This window comes from Lissotriton vulgaris, chromosome 2_1 (genome assembly GCF_964263255.1).
Source record: "Lissotriton vulgaris chromosome 2_1, aLisVul1.2, whole genome shotgun sequence".
Classification (NCBI taxonomy): domain Eukaryota; kingdom Metazoa; phylum Chordata; class Amphibia; order Caudata; family Salamandridae; genus Lissotriton; species Lissotriton vulgaris.
The window spans coordinates 67,573,743-67,597,921 of NC_141687.1; the positions used below are offsets into that span (position 1 = coordinate 67,573,743).

The window sequence follows — 24,179 nt, forward strand, 5'->3', positions numbered from 1 at the left end:
GCGGGGCCTGCCAGCAACCATGGGCCAAAAAGAGAGCGCTGGCGAGAAGGTCCTAGGAGGCTCCACCAAGCAGGCAATGAAATGGTCTTTCCATACTACCCTTCCAGGGATGGCGTCCCCCGGGCCGCGAGTAGGGAGGGGGCGGCTGCAAATGACCCCCTCCCTCGTATCTCCTGGTCCGGCCATCACGAATTCCTCCATCAAACGGATGCAGGGTGGGCAGGGAGGAAGAGGCGACGCGGACGAGCCTCTTCCACCTCCACAGGTAGGAGGCTTCCCTGCCCTGGTCCGGCGCCGATGTCCTCCAGCCGGGCGACGGCCATATACCTACGCTGCACAGGACACATAATGCCCGACTGGTATATTTCCTTAGCACAGGACATACAATGCCCGGCTGGTATACTTGCGTAGTACAGGACATACAATGTCCGACGGGCATATTTACGGAGCACCGGATGTACAGTGGTCCCCCAAGAGTCGGAATCAGGGGTGTAGGGTGGTCATCATGTGCGCCCCTGATTCAAAGGGACGGCGTAGGATGCGCCGGGAGAGGGAGACGGCACGAGTGAGCCTCCCTCACCTCCCCAGATGAAGGCTCCACTGCTGCGCCCTGGCGCCTCGAACCAAAATGTCCTGCTCCAGCAGCATGATGCTCTGTCTTTCGCCATCACAAGAAGTTATTCTTCCGCTCCTGATGGATACGGCAAAGGTGGCTGCCACAGGGTCTCAAAATGGCGTTTGGGCCCTCGAAAGGCGGGTCTAGGCCGCTGGAGTAACTTTGTCCGAAATTGCAACTCGGGCACTTGCCCACCTGGGCGCAAGCCCCCACCATCGACAAACATCCCCTCGGCTTTGAAGATTCTACCAAAGTCCCAAGAGCCCTCAGCCCCTTCAGGCTTTCGGAGGGGAACAGCTGCATTGATCACTAATGACATCACCACGGCACAGCAACAAGATGGCGGTGCTCTCGTGTCTGCATCAGCTTCCGTCTGAACCACCCAGGAACATTATGGGCTAACGAACTTGAGTAAGTTCCGGCTGAGCATCAACATGACCCGGTAAGAAAGACTCTATCCCCCTCCCTCTCTTGATTGACGGTCCACACCACCAGCCCCTCTGTTAGCACAGTTTTTTTGAACTGCCGAAAGGGACCCTGGTCCAACCGCCAATCGTCGGGGACATTTTTTTTCCTCTGATGCTACTTCCGGATTAAGCCGGCCTCGCCCAAAATGGCGCCGGTATCAATGGAAACTAACGGATGCCTCGTGGTGTTCCTTAACTAATGAAACTTGATGTACTAAGATATATATACGAACCATTGTGCGCTCGATGGGAAAGGGAGGAGGGTTCACTTGGCGAACGTTTGAGAAGGGGTTCCGTAAAAATGTTGATTTCAATGAACGATTTATTTTTTGATATTTATTGTAACTGGTACATAACGTCGCTTATGATGCACACTCACAGTTTACATCTAGGAAATGTGATTCCGATGAGCTTGACTGTGTTTCCATTTATGAACTGAAATGCCCCTGGTTCCCTTGTCACGCAATGAAATGTTTTCAGTTACTTGCAAATAATAGAATTAGGCCTTTTTACATGTTCTTGTGTTACAAAATAACCCCCTACTGTATGTGCTTCCATCGACGACATGTCGGGCCAAATTATGATTGTGCTCTCACATTTTACGTACTGAAGGATTATACAAATAAAGGTCTTAACAACTATGAATAAGCATCGCATACTTTTGTAAATACGGGTATCGGTGGGAGGGTTTTTCTGTGCGCAACCATTCTGCTCTTTTTTTAAGGTTATCCGAGAAAAAGGTTGTTCGGCCCCGGATTGATGATCGGATCCCAGGTATGATACGTTGCTTCCAAAATATGCGACTAAAACTCGGGAACTAACGTATGAAGAAGGACCTCGACTTCTGAGAATGGGTAAAGTAAAGCAGGGTGATTGATAAAATGTTATTAAGATATGGTGGTCGAAGGTACTAAGGTACCGGGTTAAAACGAAGAACTGATATGCCTTAGAACCTCACAGCTTTGGGAATGATTTAAGGATCCCGAAGGCCGGATACATCTACAAAACCGGGTACCTCACGCTAGGCACCTCTGATTCCTTTTTAAGCGTTTCTCTACACACGACCCTTAATGCCATCCTCGAACCTCCCCATGAATTACCTATCACATTGCCCGCCCCCTTGACTTTCGGAAACCAAAACCCTAAGGGATTATATCCCGAATAGGCATGAGCGAATTTTGCGGATCTCGCGTTCGCGAATTTTGCGGATTTGCGGATTCGCAATCCGCAAAATCCGCGAATTCCCGCGAATTTGCGGATTTTTTTTTTTTTTGTGTTCGCCCGTGTTTCTGCCAGTTCGCGAGGGTTTTTACAATTTCGCAATTTGCGAACTTACCTGTCGGGTCGCAAGTTTTGCGAACTTGTTGTTTCTACGTGTCCAGCCTGTTTGGGACACTCTTCTTCATCACTGCCACTCTCTGTCACCACTGCCACTCTCTGACTACTCATGCCACCCTCTGGCCCACCCATGCCACCCTCTGTTTCATCATCACACCCTCTGGTTGTCCAGTGTACATTATTTTCGGCAAAGCAAAGCACACCTTCCCTGCCTCAAGTGACCTGAATTAATTTGGGGCTGATTAATGTGTCACAGAATATTTTTTTAGCTGGCACCTGCTTCCTTAGTGCGCCCTGATTAGTGATCTTTTGCACTTGCTAAGTGCTTTCATTGTTGCAAAATTAGTTACAACACCTGCCCTGCCCCAACTGACAATAATGAATTAGGGGCTGATTAATGGATTTTAACTTCCAGCCTGGCTCCTGCTTGTCTCCCTTAGCTGTAATTCAGGACCTTTGTGGCATATGTGTAACTATTCTGAGGTTCAGAGCAGGGTCACATAATAGTTTCAACTGGCAACTGAACTCTGGAGGGGCCCCTCAGGAAGCACTACAGGAAATGGCTACTAATGATGTGCCTGAACTTTTGAACCTGGTAAGTAGTTACTTTCAGTTTTGCTAAAATCGTATTTCTGCAATTTCGCACTTATTCGCGGGGCGCGAACTCACGCGAACAGTGCGAGCAGTGCGAGCAAAATCCGCTGCTCGCGGATTTGCGGATTTTGCGGGAAATTCGCAAATCTCGCGGATTGCGGATTTCCCGAAAATCCGCAAAATCCGCGAGCGGAACGGATTTTCCGCCCACACCTAATCCCGAAGAGATAAGTACGAGTATGCGGTAAGTAAAGGACTTTCGTGCCCGTACATTTGATGTGTTCGAATGTTGTCCCCCCACCTCCCCCTTTCCCTCCTTTTTCCCTCTGCAGGTTACATTAGAATCCCGATTAGAGTATCGTAAGGGATCTGGAACCACGTCACGCCCGATGCATGAAAACGGACTACCGCTGCAAGACGACACAAAAAGGACGCCCTACCCAATGCACGACCTTTTTGTACCAAATCTAATGCTTTTCTGTCCCAAAACTGCATGCTTTTTACATCTTAACACAGACCCGAAACGTCTAACGTTGGGTAACGCACTGAATAGCCCAAACAATACACGGTCATTCTCCATGTCCCATGTGTACTGTTTGGCCTATTGTCGCTCTCTCTCTCTCTCTTTCTCTCTTTCTCTCTCTCTCTCTCTCTCCCTCACTCTTTCACCCCTCCACACTTTCCCTCTTCCTAGCGACTGGCACCTAATTGACGAACCTGGTGCACCTCCTGATTGGCCCCAAATACCACAAGTATTTGCACAAATTTGTCCTAAATAAAATTGTATCGGTACCACGTTACTACCTCTCCTTTTCTGCTAAATATGGATGAAATTTAAATTGGCCAATAGGAAAGGGACAGGTAAGACGACTGAGGTTCCCTAAATTTGACCCACAACCAGGGAACTATTTGTCAGTGGCTTCTATGATAAAATATGTCTGTGGTAATGCAACCACCCCCATTCCAAATTGTCCCCGTACCCCAAACAGTAAGCAATGATCGAGACTCCCCCGTCTTCCCGAAAATTGCCCCCAGTTTTGTGTCAGCTGCCCTGAACGAGAGCCTGAAAAACGCCCCCTGCTCTAATTCACTGTGTCCCTAATTGTTTTCCATAAGATCCCTCCTTCCCCGAGGATAAGTTTAATAATTATTGCAAACCACCCCTCCCGAGTTTTTGTAGTAACCAGGTTGCGAGGATTTATATAGAAAGTTAGAAGGATGTGTGCATAGTTGAAAATTAGATTGAAAATCAAAAGAACTTGTTGCAGTAAGCCTGGTTGAAAATAAGATGTTTTTATGTAATGCAGACTTGTTTAGCCTATGTTCACCCCTCAGAAGGATGCCTATCAGACTATGGTGAATAGCACGTTACACTTTTTCGTAAAATACAAGGCCCTGAAGATCAGCCTAGCCTTGCAAGACTCGTACTAGGGAAATAGGTCTCTACCAGAAGAACTGACATCTACTATAATAGACGTATGCAATAAATGAGTACCAGACCTCGTACCTATTACAAATGAACGTAATAACCATCAAAGCGCCAAAGAATTAGCCAGCGAAAGGAAGTTGTAAGGAATCCAGCAAACCCATCATCAATTGTTTATACGTTAGCCGCAAGAATCTCCAATGTAGCGAGTGCTTACCCCAGTTGCTTGGTGTTGGGAGAGAAATAGACTTATGTAATTACCTTCTTCTGCAATATCTCTAAAGACTGTCTTTTCAAAACTCATTTAAGGGTATCACTGCCGGAGGAGAAAGAGACCGGATGTGGGAGCACGCGGCCTGACTGCGGATTGTGGAACATCAGCGACGGAGGCCGAGGCGAGACCACAGCAGTAAGGAGACGCCGGACGGGGCACTGTTTCAGACAAAACTAAGGAAAGGGCTGACCTGAAGCCCCTGCTATATGATCAACGTGTGCCAAAAGCCCCCGCTCTCTGAACATGGTTACGGACTCGCCTGTCGCAAACTCTCCGCCTCCCCCTGATCTGTTCCCGACTTGGCCTTGCTCCATCCCCTCCTCCTCCGACCTACCATAAGGACTGTTCACACCCGCACCTTTCCACCCGAACTCCCAAGTTCCTCCAAATCCTACTGAGCTACCCAGAGAAGAGTACTCCCTGCGTCAGAAGGGAGGGAGCTCCGACTAAGTAGACCACGAACTATGTTAATCTTAGAACGGTGACCTAGAACTCCACCAAGGGTCGCCTCTAAAGAAAAGATGAACGAAGTATGTGGTTCTACCCGCTGCTGAACGCCTCGAAGATGATGGAAGCGACTGGAAATGCTCACCACACAGACCCAAGAAACAAACAGATCTCACAATTCAGGAACAATCGCATTTTTATTGCAAATCTATGCTCTGCGTTACAAAAGAAAGTGCACCTGCTCCAAAACCGTAACGCATTGCTCCTATGAGGTCTGGCGACACAAGACAAAATGTACCCCTGCCCGCAGACCTCCAACGACTCAATCCACATGAACATTCCTGTTGACAAACCGAATTGTAATCCAGGCGCTTAACAGTGCCAACAGAAGACGACAAAAGACAACGAGAACTCTGATATTTTCACTATATCTCCTTTCTCTCCCAATCACCATTGGACTAACTATGCACCCGCCGAATGCAAAGAGGACTTACTTATATGATAACTTACCAGCTCCTATTTCGAATGACTATAAGCATCTATGATCTATACCCAACGCCCTCGCTACGTAATTCTAGTCTGATATTGCATTACGATGACTTTTTTCTGCAACCAACTTAACGATGAACCCGCCTACTAGATGATGAGATTTTTTTCAATATGATGTTTATAATGTGATGTTTATGTACAGCTCTTTTGCCTAAGTCCCCTCTCCCTTACTTATGATCACTGCATATAGGTATAGATAGGAAATAGGCCAGCAAGATGTCTTGGAAATGTTAAAGGGAGGACTGTGGAAAATTAACTCAAACTTGGTGAACATTATCGGCGTCATCTTGCCCCTTTTCAAGCCCATTCGTGCGCGTAAGCGGCAGCCATTTTGAATGCCATGGCCTCCCTGCCCCTCGCTGATAGCCAGCGCGTCTCTCTCTCTCCCTTAACCTCGCAAGCATCCCCCCGCACACTGACAACCCCCGCTCTCTCATGCCTTGGGTCATAAACCCCTCTTCAGCGCAGCTTCACCACTGAATCCCATCCTGTTCCCAACGCGACACCTCCCCTCATTCCTTTCATGGCCTCAGATCCTTTTGATGCAAACCCCTTTTCCTGTGTCCCCGTTTGTCTCCCTTGTTCCCAGGCCGCCACCTGGCCCTGCGGATACTGTTTATTACCCCGTACAGTAGGAAGCTTCCCCTCCCCATCAAAAGACCCTCGAGCCGATCAAAGCCCCCACTCTATGAGATCCGATCAACCCCATGCATTCCGTGAATCGGCGGAATGCCCTGCTGTGCGACAACCATCACCTGTTGTGACCGGGGTGGGGAATCCAACTGTAAATGCATGTGGGAACGGGCCTGAAGGGGAGATTCCGAGGATGTTCTTTCTAATACTAAAGTGTTGCGAGAATGTGTTATGTGCAATAAAGGTCATAAACCCTAGTATAAGAGGCCAGGCCTCAGAGATGTGGTTAGAGCACCTCGTGACGATACTTGCTGTCTGAATTGATGTGTTCTCCTCCGGAGAGAATAAAATCCTCGTTTCCTGCCTTCCAGTCTCCAGCGCCTGCTTCTTCATTGATTAATATTGGTGGGTCATAGAGGCGATACCGCCGGGCAACATAAAAAGGGTTTTTGGTTACCGGTTGTCTTTGGAACCCCTTTTTAACACACCCATAAAAGGACTAAAGTCACCTTACATAGTTACATAGTTGTCCTAATCCACAAGGTACTGGTACCTTTTACAGAACACTGTGCACGAAGCATTGCTTATTCCAAACATTAAAACAGAAGAAGGTGGAATCAATAAGCATTGGAGCTGTAACAGGGACAGGGGGGTGGATTCCGGCTTGGGTTCGGCCATCCAGGTGAATGCAAAACAGGGAGTTTTTAGACTTTTCTGGAACACTGCCAGCTTGATTTCCTTTCTCCTATGATACTAGCGCCACGATACAGTGGTGGCTGCAAAGAAATATTAAGGCACTACCTGAGAACTCTTAAATGTGGGTGTCTCCAGATACCTTGGGGCAGATTTACAAGAAACGAACGCATTGCGGTGCTGCAAGTCATTTTGCTGCATTTCGGAGCACCGGGATGCAACATATTTACAACATGTTGCATCTCTGTGCTTCCCACTGAGCTGGCGCCAAACTGCTGCCATGTGCCGGCACCCTTGCACCGTGGTGCAAGGTTTCCTGCATCGCGGGGAGATTGTTTTTGTGCAGGAAGGTGTCCCTTCCTGCACAAAAACAATCAATTGAGGTGATTTCCTCTTTCAATGCGTGCTGTAGAATGCAGCACACATTGAAAGAGGAAAAAAACGAGGAGAAATGAAAACATTTGTTTTCATTGCACCTCGCTATGCTATCCCTAGGGTGGCGTACCATTCGGTCGCATTTCCAGATTTACGATTTCTCGTAAATCTGGAAATGCATCAGTTGACATGGATGTTGCGTGGGAACACCCACATTAACACCTATGTCACGCCCCTAACACGCAAAGTGCTGCGTGTAAAGAGGCCATATTTACAAGCACAGGTAAAGTCGCGCAGGGTGACTTTATCTGTGCTTGTAAATATCACTCAGCAGGCTACGCCACCGGTGCGTCACGCAACGTGATGCACCGGCGGTGCAGGGGGCTTGTAAATCTACCCCCTAGAGGTTTTGCTCCAGAGATTGTAAGCGGGGTTTGTAGGGAGGGCCTATATGGGCTCATTTTCGTACAGACCTTCTGCTTAGCCTTACAGCCACTGACGGTTGTAGAGCACCCTAGAAACTCCGTGGATCTGTGCCTTTAATTCCCTACCCTCTCCTCCAACATCCTCCCCAGCTAAGCCCCAGTGCCAACGAGTGCGGCTATGGAAGCTCAACTCCGGGAACATCCCAGGCTTGTTCAGGGAATTACTGTTATTGCAATATTGACACATTTCTTTTTTTTATTGAAGCCAAGCTTGTCAACAAAACATATACATAACACACCTTTAAAACAACACAGTTAATCTATTTGGAATACAAAAGTCATGCTAAGTCATTGTCTCAGTTTACATCTTATACACTTCATAAAAATAGCAGATCAAGTATAAAAGCATCATATTCCCATAGAAAAAGCCCCGCGTAAACATTTACACAATAAATAGATAAATAAGTAACCAAATGACTTGTTCAATATTGACACATCTCTTTTAATTAGTTAAGTACTATATTTAAGAGTTCTTTTTTCATGAAATGAGCCACATCGAATTGGGCAGAGTAAATATATATATATATATATATATATATATATATATATATATATATTTATATATATATTTAGCAGTATACGAAGGTGGACTGTCACTTACACATCAGCTCTGTAGCAAATCAGTTTAGTCAGATCCTATTAATTTCCCACTAGAAACCCAAAACAGAAAAGCCACATTGAACTCAGGAAGGAAGCATATCAGCTGTTTGCGGAGAGGACGTTACCCACACATTATGCACCTTTCCGCACCTGCACACACTCACTCACTCTTCTACTCATTCCTTGCTTCTGGAGTAAAACCCCCTTGCCAGTCGTCGTCAGCGAAGGTCATGTGGCTTGTAAACGTTCATGGAGAGTCTGAATGTTTCTTTGTTCTGTAATGTGGATTAATTTTTCCCTTGTTTCATCATCGCAAGTGGATTGTTCCAAGCACCGGAGGAACACCCCTCTGAGCCCACGGAGCACGAATGGAGCAATCCAGCAATGGAGACACTTTTTTCATTGCCCTTGACAAAAAGATTTCGCCTCTGGAGCGCTCCAAACAGGATGCTAAGATGGTCATTTCCCGGTTTTTATTCTGATTTTGGCTTATTTTGGCATCACTTGAGGCTCAAACCTCTCCTCAACTTGTAGGAATCATGAACGACAAATTCACCAAAATGCCAGGGGTAGCAGAAGTGACTTCACACTCCATTTAAATGTTACTTCTACTCACACAAGCATGCTTACACATACACACACATTCACAAACTCACTCTCAGAAAACACACACTAACCTGCAAGCACACATACAAAATACATTTAAAAGCATTTTTACTAAACTCAGCTGCCGGGGAAAGTCCTATCCGCTAACTGTAATCCATTCTTTTTTACCCTAATAGTGAATAATAAACTATTGTTCACTATCAGTGTAAAAAAAAAATGACAGAAAACAAGGAATGTGGAGCCCCAACTCACTGATGTTCTTGAGTTTTTGGCACTGGTTTTGCCACCTCTGAGGCCAGGGGTCGCAAAGGCAGTGCCAAGGGTTGCAAAGGACAACCAGGGGTCGCTGCTGCAACCCTTGGCGACCCCTGAATGACGTCCATGATATGACTGCAGTCCTGGAATGGGCACATAGCTGATAGGCCAGCTTGCCGAGAAGTTCCAAGGATTGCAGCGGAGAGTGCGAGGGCCCTTCAAGGAGGGATATGCGGTCCCTGAGGGGGAAGTGGTCTCTTGCATTCAGTTTAATCTGTTAGCTATTAAAGCGCATAGAATGTCCTTGTAAGGCGCTGGCGCGGCCTGGGACCGAGGCACCAGAGCCCTCAGGAGAGCCTCCGGGAGGTCAGCCGGTTATGGGAACCCGGCAGGGGCTGAGCAGCAGAGCCCCCACCCCGCGGGGTTTGTGAGTGTGTGAAAGGCCCCGGATGTCCTCTGGGGATGCGCTCCTCCAGCAATTGGACGCTCAAGCAAGAGATGTCATGGTTTAAAACAACACGCGCACGCCTTGTTTACATGGCTCGCTTAAATCCCAGACTTCCCACCGCTTTTCACTTCACCCACTTCCTTCCTTCCTCTGCCGACGTGGACTGGGCTAGAGGAGAATTCCGAGCATGCCTCTTTAAATCTGGGAGGCTTGGGGCAGAGTCAGTCACGTGCCGTGAGTATCTGCCATATGACTGACTCTGCCCCAGCCCTGACCCCAACCTGTATCTAATTATCCAATGTTTCCTATAGGTCAGTCTGAACCTTGCAGATTCCTCCCCCAGCGTTCTCCACTCCTTGGTTAGAAATCATTTTTATGGCAAATTCGGAATTAACCTGAGGTGCACTCCCTACGAGTACATTACATATAATCCTAAAATGTAATCAGTCTCCAGTTTATCCTGAAACATGAAAGTTTTACTTTTTCAGAAGGCCAGGTCCACAACGCTTTCTGCACACATAAGTTTTAATTTAATTGTTCAAAATGACCACTTTGTGAACTCAAGATCAGGGTTGGTTATGTTATGTTACGGAAACTTCTAGAGCACTGGAATACCCAAAGGTGTCTTGGCGCTAGCTTTGCTAAATAGTGAAAAAAAAGAACTTCCCTTATGTATTAAACAGCCAGGTTTTCGAGGCCTTCCTGGAGGTTGTCAGGTTCGAATGGCTCTGGTGAGCAGGGAAGAGAATTCCAGGCATTGGCTGGACTGACCCCAAAGCCCCTGCCTTCCCAGAGACCACCGCATATTTGGCCGTTGCGCATCGTAATGTCTTACCTGGGGTGTACCAATTAAAACTATTTTTAAGAAAGTCCGGGCCCAATCATGCAGCAGTTTATAAGTGATGCAGAGGGCTTTATAGGTGATTGATTCTTCGTCTATCTGGTAACCAGTGTCCTTAAAGGCTTTTGAAAGCGAGTGACATTTAGGTATCCACAAAAAGCAATCACGCTGCAGCATTTTGTAGGGTTTGCAATTTATTTACTAGCTATTGATGAGTATTAATGTACAGACCATTGGAATAGCCTTTTTTTGAAAGCACAAGAGAAGTGACTAGCGTTTTCGGTAGGTCTGGCGGGATATAAGGACAGATCTTCCTCATGGTCCTTAACATGTAGAAGGAGGAAAGAAAGGACAGAGCGAAGTTGATCTAAATCGGTGAGCTTGTGATCGATTATGACTCCCAAATTCCGACCTTTCCTAACAGATGTGGGGGGTACCCAATTCTTGCGGTCACCTAGATGGGGGCAGAAAGAAACCTGGGTCCCAAACGAAAGCACCTCTGTCGTCCCAGAGTTTAGTTTCAAGCAGTTCTTGTCCATCCACCCACTGACCGCCGCGGTGCAGTCGTGACATCTAACCCCTGTAGCCTTGTCATTGCTAGCCAAGGAGATGACCATTTTAGTGTTTTCTGCTTAGGGTGGGGGACTGTTAGAAGAAGGCTTTTGAATTTAGAAATTCCACCAGTATGGTGGGCTTCAGCCATATGTAACTTTGGGCTCAGGGTCAAGATCTGGCGGGTGAACTGCAAAAGTTTATGAAAAACCACACTGATGTAAGTTTGACAGCACCCAGCTTCCATCCACATGCGGTTTCATCACCTGGAGACAGACAGACAGACACACACACACACTCTCACACACACACACCTGTTCATGACAGGAGAAGCAGCCCTTCCAGGATAGGAATGGACCAAAACACTTGGTCATTTTTACTTGAGTTTAAGAGAAGGGGCTTTTCAATCGCGAAATAAGATTGAATAAAAAGTAAAAGCAGTATTGGCAAAACCAGCATGCCTCGCCTTTTGGACATATTGGCTTTGCCAATACAGTTTGCCGATGCGCTGCATCATCGGCAAAAAGGGAAAAAAAAGACACCAGGACATGACCGCTGTTGCAAGTCGTTTATAAGGTAGATGCGTGCACACATCGCCATGCATACCTGCACCTACAGAATGACGCAGACGCCGTTTTCCATTGTTTATTGATCCATGATGGTGGATGCTTTAGGGATCAGTAGATAAAAAAACTATATAAAAGAAAGTACCTCGGAATGCAATGGAGGAGTGGGTGAGGGTAGTAGATTGCAGGCGGAATGGAAAAACAGAAAAAGTAAGGAGAGAACAACAGGAGACGCAGGAGAAACACACAGTGGAGGGAAGAACATGGAGCACGTGGGTGGAGGACAAGAGAGCACACAAAAAGAGAGCAGCTCATGGGGGAGAGAGCAACACTGGGAGGCACACATGGGAGAGAGCACACAAGAAAGAGAGCAGATCACGATGGAGGGAGCAACACTGAGAGGGGAAACACACAAGGGAGAGAGCACACAAGAAAAGAGCACCTCGTGAGGGAGAGAGCAACACTGGGAGGGGAAGCATACAAGGAAGAGAGCACACAAGAAGGAGAGCAGCTCGTGAGAGAGAGAGCAACACTGAAAGGGGAAACATACAAGGGAGAGAGCACACAAGAAAAGAGCAGCTCATGAGGGAGAGAGCAACACCGAGAGGGGAAACACACAAGGGAGAGAGCACAAAAGAAAAGAGCAGCTCGTGAGGGAGAGAGAAACACAGAGGGGAAACACACAAGGGAGAGAGCACACAAGAAAAGAGCAGCTCGTGAGGGAGAGAGCAACACTAGGATGGGAAGCATGCAAGGAAGAGAGCACACAAGAAACAGAACAGCTCAAGGGGGAGAGAACAACACTGAGAGGGGAAACACACAAGGGAGAGATCACACAAGAAAAGAGCAGCTCGTGAGGGAGAGAGCAACACTGAGAGGGGAAACAAACAAGGGAGAGAGCACAAAATAAAAGAGCAGCTCGTGAGGGAGAGAGCAACACTGAGAGGGGAAACACACAAGGGAGAGAGCACACAAGAAAAGAGCATCCAACACTGGGAGGGGAAAGCACCCAAGGGCGTGAGTACATAAGAAAGAGAGCAGCTTGTGAGGGAGAGAGCAACACTGGGAGGGGAAAGCACCCAAGGGCAAGAGCTCATAAGAAAGAGAGCAGCTTGTGAGGGAGAGAGCAACACAGGGATGGGAAACACACAAGGAAGAGAGCACACAAGAAAGAGAGCAGTTCATGTGGGAGACAGCAACGCTGTGAGGGAAAGCACACAAGGGTGAGAGCACACAAGAAAGCTACTGAGGGGCTTTTTTTTATTGAACTGTGACCCTCTGCTCTTGGTCCATTTTTAAGTGAAATTACATCTATTTTATGACGTTTTGATCTACAAATTTCATTTTAAAAATATGCATGTGCTTTTTCTGCCTTATCTGAATGTGGCCTCATGGCACCTAAACATGTTTTATCTACATGTTACATGTTAGACCTTGATATTACACAAAGAACAGCGGTGTCTGTAATAGGGTCCCTTGGTTTATGCCAGTTATGCTAGTTTGTGAATTAGTACTCATAAACAGAATTATGCAATTTCGTGAATTACTCGCTCTATTACTAATTAGAGGGTTAAGTATATGCATAGCTGCATGTATTAATATATCAAGTACATATATCAGTTCACTAAAGACACTTTGGGGTTGAGATAGGATTTTAAACTCCACTGCTATCCGCGTTGTGGTTTTCTACAGTTTTTCATAACCTTTGTACTGCTTTAGGGCACCCTCATGTGTAAGTATTTCCTCGTCTGTTCTTGCATGCTCTTGTTTGTCTGCACTGGATTTTGCAGCCAAGGGGACATCAACCAGTGTTCATTTCCATTGCATGTGCTTTATGATGAAAGGTGACATGGGGAAGTTTGAAATGGATGGGGTCTTGGAAAGATGTTAGAAATGGGATCTCTGGTTGGTTAAGGCATGCGCCAAAGCTAGGCAGAGACCCTACTCTAGTCAGGGCAAGGGAGTTACACGCCAAAGATAAACCCTGCTCACCCCCTTGGTAGCTTGGCACTAGCAGTCAGGCTTATCCCGGAGGCCATGTTTAAAGCATTTGCGCATGCACACAGCAACAACATCCCAGGCACACTACAAAAGGAACTCCACACAAGGTTATATCAAAAATAGCTTTTATATTCTCACAACACATTAGAAAAGTAAACACATAATATACATGGTGCCACCTGGCACTGGGTCATATCTACAAGGGATTATATACACCTGCCCACTGTCAGAACCATCACATAGCAAACTTGGTAAAAGTAAAACAGATCATAGACGTACAACCAGTAACCACTGGTAATCACTGTACTTAGCATCAGCCTGTAACATAAACGACATTATGCACAGTATCACATTTAGGCGCGGAATACCTTCTGCACCAACCTCACCCGCATGAACACATTATACAATCTTCTCACAAGTTTAAACGCATTAGACCCTAACCTCCTTAGCATAACTCACATTAGGAGCATAAATCACACAGTGAAACATAATCTCACTAGCATAAACCATACTATGCAAAACCACCTCATAATCATAAGAACACATTTAGAGGTGTAGAACAGGGTGCGTAAATCATACTACATACATTACATTTCCTAGCACCACATAATCACATTAGGGCCTGGCGCCCTTCACCTAATAGTCCTCCTGGCCAACTGGCCATCCCTAAGGGGCTCCAATGCCCTATGCCCAAAAGTCAGGGCTGCAGTCTATGCAGTGAAATTCAAGGGTGCGCTCTGCGCAAACCTAAACGTTGGAGCTAGCACTTAGTCCTACGCAGCTGTGCAGACAAGGGGGCAAAGGAGTACATCTCACTCCGAATTCAAACATGTCCTCTAAAGCAAAGCAAGACCTAAACGATGCAGCTGTCCACTACTTACTGGGCAGCTGGGAATATTTAAATGGGGCCTGGCACCACAGTGCCATCTATAGCAATTTGCCAATATGGCAGCTGCCAGCGCTGGTGCGGCGCAGCTGTGAGGCATGGAAAGGGAGCTGGCCATACAATGCCCTCTGGACCCAACGGGACCTTTCAAAATACCTTGCCCCAGGTTGGAGCCACCAAGGCTCTAAAACAAATAAGCCCCCAAACGTCGGTGCCACACGGGGCTCTAAAAATAATTATGCAAAACGTTGGAGCCACACGGGGCTCTATAAACAAATAATGCCCCCAAGCACTGCGGCCCTCAGGCTAGCCCCCTCAGGGGCCCTTTCAACAAATATGCCCACAACGATGGAGCCACCTAGGCTCTAATAACAATTATGCCAGGTCGTTGGAGTGGCCCGCTGCCATCCGAGGCCGCTCTGACTCTGGACTACCGTCAGGGTGCCATGATCAGCACCAACATGGGGCTCCCTGGAGGCCCCACTCACCGGTCTGGTCTGGCGAGGCGCTTCTCTGCACTCCAGACACTGCGGGCAGCCGGCGGGGCTCTCTCTGGAGACTGGACTCTTCCAGTTCGCCTCTCTTCACCCGGGCCCCCTCCTGGGACCCGGGACTCTTCAGTGGCGCTTGGGGCAGCATGCGGGGCTCTCCCTCGGCTACGGGACTCCCGCCAACCCGCCTCCACCCCTCTCCTCTCTCCAGGCTTCACCCGGGCCCCCTCATGGGACCCAGGAGTTCCCCACAGAGCCTGCGAGGCTCCGACCGGATATCTGGCGGCGGGGACTTCCTCTCCTGGCTCCGCCCCTGTCCCAGGCAAACGTGCCTGGTTTCCGGTCTCGATCGGGCCGGCTGCGGTGATCTCTCATCAAGTAGAGTGCGGGGTGGGCTCCCGCATATAAAATAAACCAAAATGCCGCAATCGCGGGGTGGGCACCTGCTCATTAATAAAAATCAATAAGGCGCACTGAAGGGTAGGCTCCCTCCGAGTTAGACTATAAAGCAGGGTGGGCTCCTGCTATTTAAAATATAAAAGTAGGCGGCCATGTGGGGTGGGCTCCCGCCTCTCTTTCCTCCAGCAGGGGGAATCCCTACGCCGGGATTCCCTGGGGAAAGTTTGCAGCGCCGCGCTGCAGAGCCCTTGTGCTCCTTTTCTCCAAATTAAAGCATGGCGCTTCACAGGGCGCAAAGGGATGTAGCAGCATTCCTCCTCCAGGGGAGAACAGGTCCTGGAAAAATGAAGGGGCAGAGCTGGGCCCAGGGGCCAGCACACAAGGCCCTCCAGCAGGGAGGCAGCCCCAATGGTGGTCCCTCCTGAGCCCCAGCTGCAGCAAGCCCCCCTCCAGTCAGTATCATGAACAGAACAGGCAAAGTCCAGAGAAGGGGTTCAGGGGCAGAGCTGGGCCCAGGTGCCAGCACACAGGGCCCTCCAGCAGGGAGGTAGCCCCCATGGCGGTCCCTCCGGGGCCCCAGCAGCAGCGAGCCCCCCCTTCAGTCAAGTGAACCATTGAACATCTTCATGGGGACACAGCCCCTATATTTATATTAGCAACTGCCTTTGTGTCACAGCACAGGGTTTAGGTATACCAGTTAGAACTGGTATAGGGGAGCTTTGGAGCACTTTATTTTGCTCAGCTCCTCCCTCCTTTGTCAGGTGGGGGCTCAGGGATTAGAAGCACCACAGGGGGCGGAGCTGGTATTGTGGAGGGAAGGCACAGTCCTATTCAGGTCTCAGGTGCACTCCTCCCTCCCATCTACATGCAGATCTCCCTATTCACCACTGGGCAGACTCATCCTGGCTCCTGGAGCCACCCACATCATCCAGCACCTGTCAATCACAAGCCAGACATGCAATTCACATCAGGCAGGCAGACACACAGTACACAGAAATGCCAACTTCTAAAAGTGGCATTTCTCCACCAGTCACCATACATCTGCGCACACCATTGCGCAGCATTTACTCTCACCAGTTCATACATACTAAACTCGCCCCTGCACTCCTCTCATATCAGGAATTACCATGGACACACATACCCCCCATGCATTCCTATGTGAGGACAGGCCAATCGCATTACACGTATTGAGAGAGCGCACGCACTTTACACTGGGCCACAGTGCTAAAGTGCGCAGAGGCCAAAAATCACTATCACTATGCCAGAGCTTAAGGCAAAAAGTTTAGGGGTAAACCTGCCAAAAGGTCTAAGTCCAACAGAAAGGTAACAAGCGCCTGATGCAGTGAGGGTTCTGGTGGAACTCAGGGTATGGGGTACATTTCAGAACTATCTTGTGTTGGGCAGAGGGTCAGAAGACCCACATCCTGCTTGAGATACATCTAGCTGAGAGAACCCAAACATGTATTAACTTCTTACGCTTATAACATCCAACAATCATAGCGCCAAGACACCTCCTGGTCCACCCACAACCCACAGGCAAGTTCTGCATCCAGGTACTCTGTGGGAAGTCATGGGGGAACGTGCACTGTGCATGAACAACAAAACATCTCTGGGTGAAGACAATTAAAAAAGGCTTGCCTTTCTTGTTTTCTCGTGATAACAACTCAACCTTTACATGGGAATATTGGTCAAGACACCAGCCCTCTGGAGAAAGCAGTGACTGCAAAGTATGTGCTAATAAAAGTGGTGTGAATTTTATTCTTAAGATATTCAGTTTAAAAAAAAAAATGTCCCTGGAATTTCCCTGGAGTTGGTTGCAATCCCTCCTCTGGGTGTGTTTCATCCACATTATACGAGCGCCCATCCCTTTCCGCCAGGCCAGGGGTTTTTGGAAGGGGTCCCAGACTTTGCTGCCATGAATGCCCAGTGCCAGTGATTTGTATTCCCACTTTTGGCCATGTTTCAGGGTGTGTCCCCTCACACAAGGAAGTACAGGCTAGGGTACTTTATCAGCACATTTCTAAGCCATGCACTTGATTTATTGCACACTTACAAGCCAGATGTCTGCAATTCTCTGCTAAAACGCTTCATTAGAACTATATTGGCACAGCCGTGTTCACTGGAAAAAAACACAGCTCGTGTTTAGTAAGAACTGAAGGAGTGAATACAGGAGTCAAAACAGAACCCAAAGAAAGAGGAAATTCAGAAGCTAAGACACTAACGTTGCCCCATATTACACTCCTCCTGTCATTTCTAAAAGGTGTTAAGTATATGTGATTAAGAAACTGTGCCCTATTGTCATTCATTCATATAGGGCCGTAGGCAGCATTTACTGGCCCTATTGGATTTATAAGTGTTGTCCTTTCACAAGGAGATTTCGGCTTCTAGATACTGATGAAATCTTTGTGTGAAAGTCCAAAGAAAAATTAGGAATTACCAGAAGAATTAGGCTGCATCCATCAGTAATGCTTGCCTTTAATGGACCCTCAGGGTCTGACTCAAAATTGCCAATTTTTTCCCTACTAATGGATTTTCTGGTACCTCCAGCCTCTGTCACTTTGTGATGTGGAAAATTCTGTCTGGGTCTGTGGATGGTCCTGTGTGGGAGACAACAGGAGTACGACAGGTCTGAATGATTCATTCACTAACTTTTTGGAGTGGGACCTGAAATGAATTTGTACCAGCTCATATAATTCTTTGTGTTGATTGGGTAAATGGGTAAATGCTGATAAATTACATTTTCTATTTAACAGACTATTGTGTCATAAACAAAGTACCTAGTTTTTAAAATTGCAATCTATGTTAGACACATAGCATGTTGTCATAAATGCAAAGTAAAGTAGTGTTAGGTCCCTTAACACTACATATGGCACTCTACGAGCCTTCGTGTTACCGTGCGACTCTGATTCTTGTGTTGTTGTATATAAGATACTCACAGGGGCTGTCAACCAGCCTTCTTCACTCATTGGTCTGCTGTCGTGCCATTCACATTTTTCGTCTGCCTATCAGTGCAAGCCTCATGGGGCAATAAGTCAGTCAACTTCAGCCATTGGTTAACTTCACTGTGAGTGACTGCTTTCTGTTCGTCAAAAACAAGCACATCCACACACAAAATAGTTCCCTTCAGTGCCAGGGACTAATATGGCACAGTGCGCCTTTTGAATCCAAAAAACAAATAATATACTGCTTGTAGGCAATTTAGATATATTTAAATATATGTTAGCACCCCTAAGTTTTACAAAAACCATGATAAAAGAAATCAAGTATTGACAAAGTCAAAGCCAGGCACCCAACGCCAAGCTGGCTTTTGTTAACTAGACACACTGGTTGCACAAACTGGCACAGAAACCCTGAATGAAACAATGAGAATGGAAAACAAGCATTTACAATGCAACGGTTTCGCCTTTGTAAAAGTTAGAGCTATTGTCATTGTAAATGACAATTTTTTTTATTTATGTGTTGGTTTTGAAAACAGATAAATAAATGGCATTGTCATTTACAATGCCAATAGCTTAATCTTTCGCAAATGTGAGACCTATTGCTTTTGCACCCACACGCACACACACACAGAGCCACCCACACAGAGCCACCCACACACACACAGAGCCACCCACACAGGAGTGAGGGCGGAGGGATGGAGGGAGAGAGCAGCGTGAATCTCTCTGAATCTAATGAAAGCCCTTCCTAAGCCTGATGTATTGCACCTGGCAGTCACTTGGTCTGCTCTAGCTATTGAATAATTGAAAGGGTCTGATCGGGGGGAGGGGGGACCTTCCCGAGGAAGTGTCTCTACACATGTACATTTCCAGGCGGACCTGCTCGGCTCCCCCTCTCTGGAGCAGCTTTAAGTGTTCCACTCTTGGTTGTGTGTCTTTCCTTCCCTTGTTTATTCGTTTCCTGTCCCTTGCGCTCTTTCTATGGCGGGCGTTTTTGCGGCGGTGGGAGGCGCTGTCTCTTCTGGTGACCAGAGAGAGCAGACACGAGGGGCACAGATTGAGCGAGGAAAGAGGAGGGGTGAGAGGAAAAGAGACGGCAGGAGGGGAGAAAGAGTGAGAGAACGAGAGAAACCGAAACTGTAAGAGGGAAGAAAGAAAGCTGAGAGGGAAAGACTCACTACCAACATTGCATGACTCTCAGTGGAAGAGATTGCGAGACACTTAGGAATTTGCTAGCATACAAGAAAGAAAGTTAGAACCATGAAAGAATGTTGAAATCAGGACCTGAAAAGACTACATTCAATTACCTTGCAGAAATGTACACATTAACATATGATATTTCAGGAAACGATTGTTATGTGCTAGGAATTGGGTACTCAAGAACACAGCAGCCACAACACGGACTATTGTGACCATCTTTGATTATACCACAGATGTTAAGGCTACTTAACACACTAACTAGAAGTAATAGTGACATACAGGTCGTTGACAGAGATGGGTTGCATTAGAGGTATTCCCTCACATACGTCAATTTACATTACAGTCGGTGACAACTAAATAAACACTAAAAAAGTATTTCAGTTAACAACTGTATAGTTCAACTCAAACAAATTGATGGATAAACACGAGGCGGGCGCAAAGAAAATCCATACTGCCCGGCCTCACTCCGCCCATGCATTCTTCTGTCAAGCCAAGCTGTACCCTCTGCCCCTCCCACACAGCAGGACGGAGCAGCTGAGACCCCCGCACCCGTCCAGGAGGTCAAAGGTCAACGCACAAAGCCCCACACAGCTGAAACGCACCCTGCTGCAAGCACCAGGCCGAGACTGTAGAATACTGTGTCTGCTCGGTTTGTTATCAGACACCGTGCCAAAAAGTGTTTACCCAGGCCATTGTTTCTTGTACTTGAGAACACGTGAACTGAGCCAAGACTACAGTGCCGAAGTGCAATACAAAAGGACAGTGTGGGCCCTTCAGTTGGGGACCAGTGGGACACACTGGCCCCCAGAGCGTACGGCGCCGCTCTCACCTGTCCACAGCGTGTGATCCTCGGCAGAGGCCCGCTTCGAGCTGCGGGTCCTGGGGTGCGTGTTCCCCATCCTGCGGGGCTGCAGCGGGAGCAGCTCCTCCTCGTCATCGCCGTAGGCTGGCTGCCAGGGGGCGGCGTGCAGGCAGCCCACCACCGGCTCGGCCCGCAGGCAGTGCACGTATGCGATCATTGTGAGAGCGGGGAGACCCTCACAGACCCCAGGGGCTGGTGAGCAGCGAGGGGAGGGGCCGAGCCATCCCCACAGGACCAGGAGCTGACCAGGGCTGGGCGGAGAATGAGGCCCGGACCGAGAGCCCTGCAAGTGAGCGCAGCCGGTGCACGCAAGGCAGCTCAGAGTGCTAACGCGCCTGCTGCAGCGTGTGTGAATAGCATCTACAGCTCCAAAGTACTAGCTCCGGGAAAATAAATCTGGGGTCGCTGGTCCGACTGCGGATCCGTGTGTAGCCTGGAAGCTACCAGGTGCAATCCGTGCAGGACAACTTAGACGGTCAATGCTCCTACTGGAGAGAAAGAGTGTGACTGTGTGATCTGCATATCACCAAGTGCCCATCCCAGGTCAATAGCTCGGCAGTCACCGGACCTCCTGCAGATGCTCACGCATCCTGCGTGTCATCGGTTCCAATCCATCTCAGGCGGTAAATATGCCTGCTGGGAAGAATGTGTGTGTGCTCACCGCGCCCCACAGTAGGTCACAAGTACCAATCCCAGGTTGAGAGCTCCGCTGTCCCTACTCGTACTGCAATCACGGTAAGTGGTCCGGGGTCGAGTTTCAATCCAACAAGACTGCTCAGTCTATCAATGCGCTAGCGCAGCCACAATCCCAGTTATGTAGATGTGCGTTCACTGCTCCTTCCACAGAATTGCACCATTCTGTAACGAGGGCTCAATCCATGTAAAACAGCTCAGGCTGTTCATGCACCTGCTGTAGAGATGCTCGTGTCTGAGGCCTACAGGCAGCAACCCAGGATCCCGGCTGGAAAGCTCTGCGGTTACTACTCCTTATGCAGGACTCTGTGCAGGCTGCAAGTCCCCGAGTTCCATCTATGAAACACTGCCAGGCCATTAATATCTTCGTAGGAGAGATCCCCGAGTAATTTCCAGTGTATGTGGTCCAATCCAAGTAAAACAGCTCTATACGTCATGTCAATTCCTATACAGATGTGTAAGACACATGCAATCCATGAAAAACATCTGTGTGTGTGTGATATTTTGCCAAGTGTAGCGATCAGTGCAGCCAGCAGGTCGCTGGTTCCCTACCAGTAAGATAGCTCGGTGCGTTAATGTACCAGCAGCGTAGATCCACTTGCAGACAGCAGGCCATGGCTTCCAATCCACGAAACGTATCTCAGGGGGTTAATACACGCGGTATTAACATCTGTTGCAATTGGCCGATGCCGCCTCTGCAGAGATCTTCACATGGGTCCCTATCTCAACAGGTTTGACTCATCCTTTCATCCTCCTGAGATAAAAATGAAATAAAAATAGGACCACCTGTTGGGCAATAATAACACATCAAAGCCCTATCAGGGGTGCTCGATAAATCATCATATCCACAGCAGCGGCCAGAGGCTCCTGGACAGGGGTTGAGGTCCGCGCTTCGCCTTGGAGCCTGTCCCATCCCGCGCTCCTCACCGCAGCCTCTCACCACCGAGGCGCCATCCGATGCAGGACCGCCCGGCCTCGCCTAGTTCTGGGAACTTTATTTCTGTCCGTGACCCCGCGACATCTCCAGAGGGGGCGTCTTGGCGCTAAAATGCGCAATAATACACTTTGAATGACTGACACGAGGTGAGGCGGGGAGCTGGGTATTCATTGGGTGGCGTGAAGGGGGGGGATGGGAGGAATAACATGGAATGCTGGGGGAAGGCAAATGGCTGGATGGACGAGATGGCGACGAGGCACTACAGGAGGTATAGGACTTGGTGTGAGGTGGGAACCCTCGGGTACGGGTATGAGGTCGGGGGGCCTTGGATGAGGTGGAAGGGTTGGTATTGAGATGTGAATCTTGGGTATAAGGTGGTTAGAGGGCAATGGATGGGGGCTTGGGTGAGATGTAGTGCTTGGGGGCAGCTCAAACATTTCAGGAGCTGTGGTGAGACTGAGGAGAGGGGGTGGCTTTGGGGTGAGGTAGAGCACGGGTGGGGAGATGCGTCTTTTGGTGCGGGGCTCTTGTAAAGTGGACGCCGTGCGACACGAACAGTGCTTGAACTGGCAGTACAGACTCACCGCTCCAGTACAGCTGTTTACAGCCGGGAAGTGCAGGTACTCTCCTATTTAAAGCACTACAGCCCGGCTAAGAAGTGTCGGGGTCCTCCCTCACGAATGGAACAAGTGCCAAGTGGTGCGCGGGGCGCACTCAAAGCCCTGTCTACGAAGACAGCACCTCGCAGCCGCCAGTGGACGGAGAGTCACAGCCTTATCGACTGTCACGATATATCACGAGGTCTGAGGTCAGCGGCGGCTGCCTCTAGGCCTCATGATTTCAGACGTCCCTGTCAAGTGTGCGCGTGCTGAACCTGAGACCACACATCTTACTGAAATGCACTGAATGGCAATAAATAATATATATGTTTTATACTATGATTTATTCTCTCTTAAAATAAAGGACAGGTGGCAACCCCCCACGTTCCCAGTTGGCACCTGCTCGTCCCTCCGAGGTCGGGGGTTACATACTCCAGGGAGAGACCAGGAGCGGACTGGTTACTAATTAAAAGGGAGGGGGCGGGAAAGGGGGAGGAGAGAGCTGACGACGGCCGGCCGGAGCAGAAGACGGGCACCAAAACAAGCGGGAGGGGGCGGGAAAGGAGAGGCCGGAGCAGGAAGGCGGGCATTAGAGAGAAGCGGGAGGGGGCGGGAAAGGGGGAGGAGAGAGCTGACGACGGCCGGCCGGAGCAGAAGACGGGCACCAAACAAGTGGGAGGGGGAGCAAGGGAGGTGCCGGCAATGCCGGAACAGACTCGGGGGCGTTCCCGGCGTCGCGTGACGTCGGCAAAAGCCAAAGAATCTCGGGAACGCCCCCGTGTCTGGTCCGGCATTGACGGACGCCTCTCTGTTCCAATGGCTAGCCTCCATTTATGGAGCTAGCCAATGAAGCAGAGGGGCGTGTTCAAGTCACCCATACTAGAAACTACAGATTTCTCTGGAGGAGGAGCCTAACGGCTCCGCCCCCCAGCGAAACCTAAAAATGGGTCATTTATTTATGATCAAGCAATATTGTGTATTCCTTTTGGGCTGAAATCTCATCTTAGCTAACTCATTAGTAGCACTTTTCGGCGAACGGTTCCCCAACACTATCAGAGTGAGTTATTTTAGTACCGGAACTGTGAAGTAAAGTGTTTCAGCAGAAGCGATACATGGATCAATTTATTGGCTCAAATGGTTTTAAACAAATTTGCAACTATGGTAACTTTTTGAAATATATATCAATTTAACTGGTTATCTTAGTTTCCAATATATATTATATCTATATTATAAAGCAAGAACTTTGAACATTTGAGGCGGGTAAACTCGGGAACCACAGCGCCAATCCACACACCCGATACATCATTGTAATCGTCAGGGTGTGCAGATGGACATAGGCTATATAAACTATAAAAATATGCGTTCTTTAAAAAATGTACCTTAAAAAAAAAAAGTAGTCCCTTCGAAGTA

General features: G+C 48.4%; 1 protein-coding gene and 1 long non-coding RNA gene across 3 annotated transcripts in view; one reads left to right on the plus strand and one right to left on the minus strand.

The window, feature by feature from the left end:
• TNS1 (tensin 1) overlaps positions 1 to 24,179 on the plus strand; it is a 1,287,061-nt gene that overhangs the window by 559,932 nt on the left and 702,950 nt on the right. The window lies entirely within an intron of this gene.
• LOC147729590 (uncharacterized) overlaps positions 1 to 24,179 on the minus strand; it is a 145,829-nt gene that overhangs the window by 27,687 nt on the left and 93,963 nt on the right. The gene's annotated exons all lie outside the window — the stretch shown is intronic.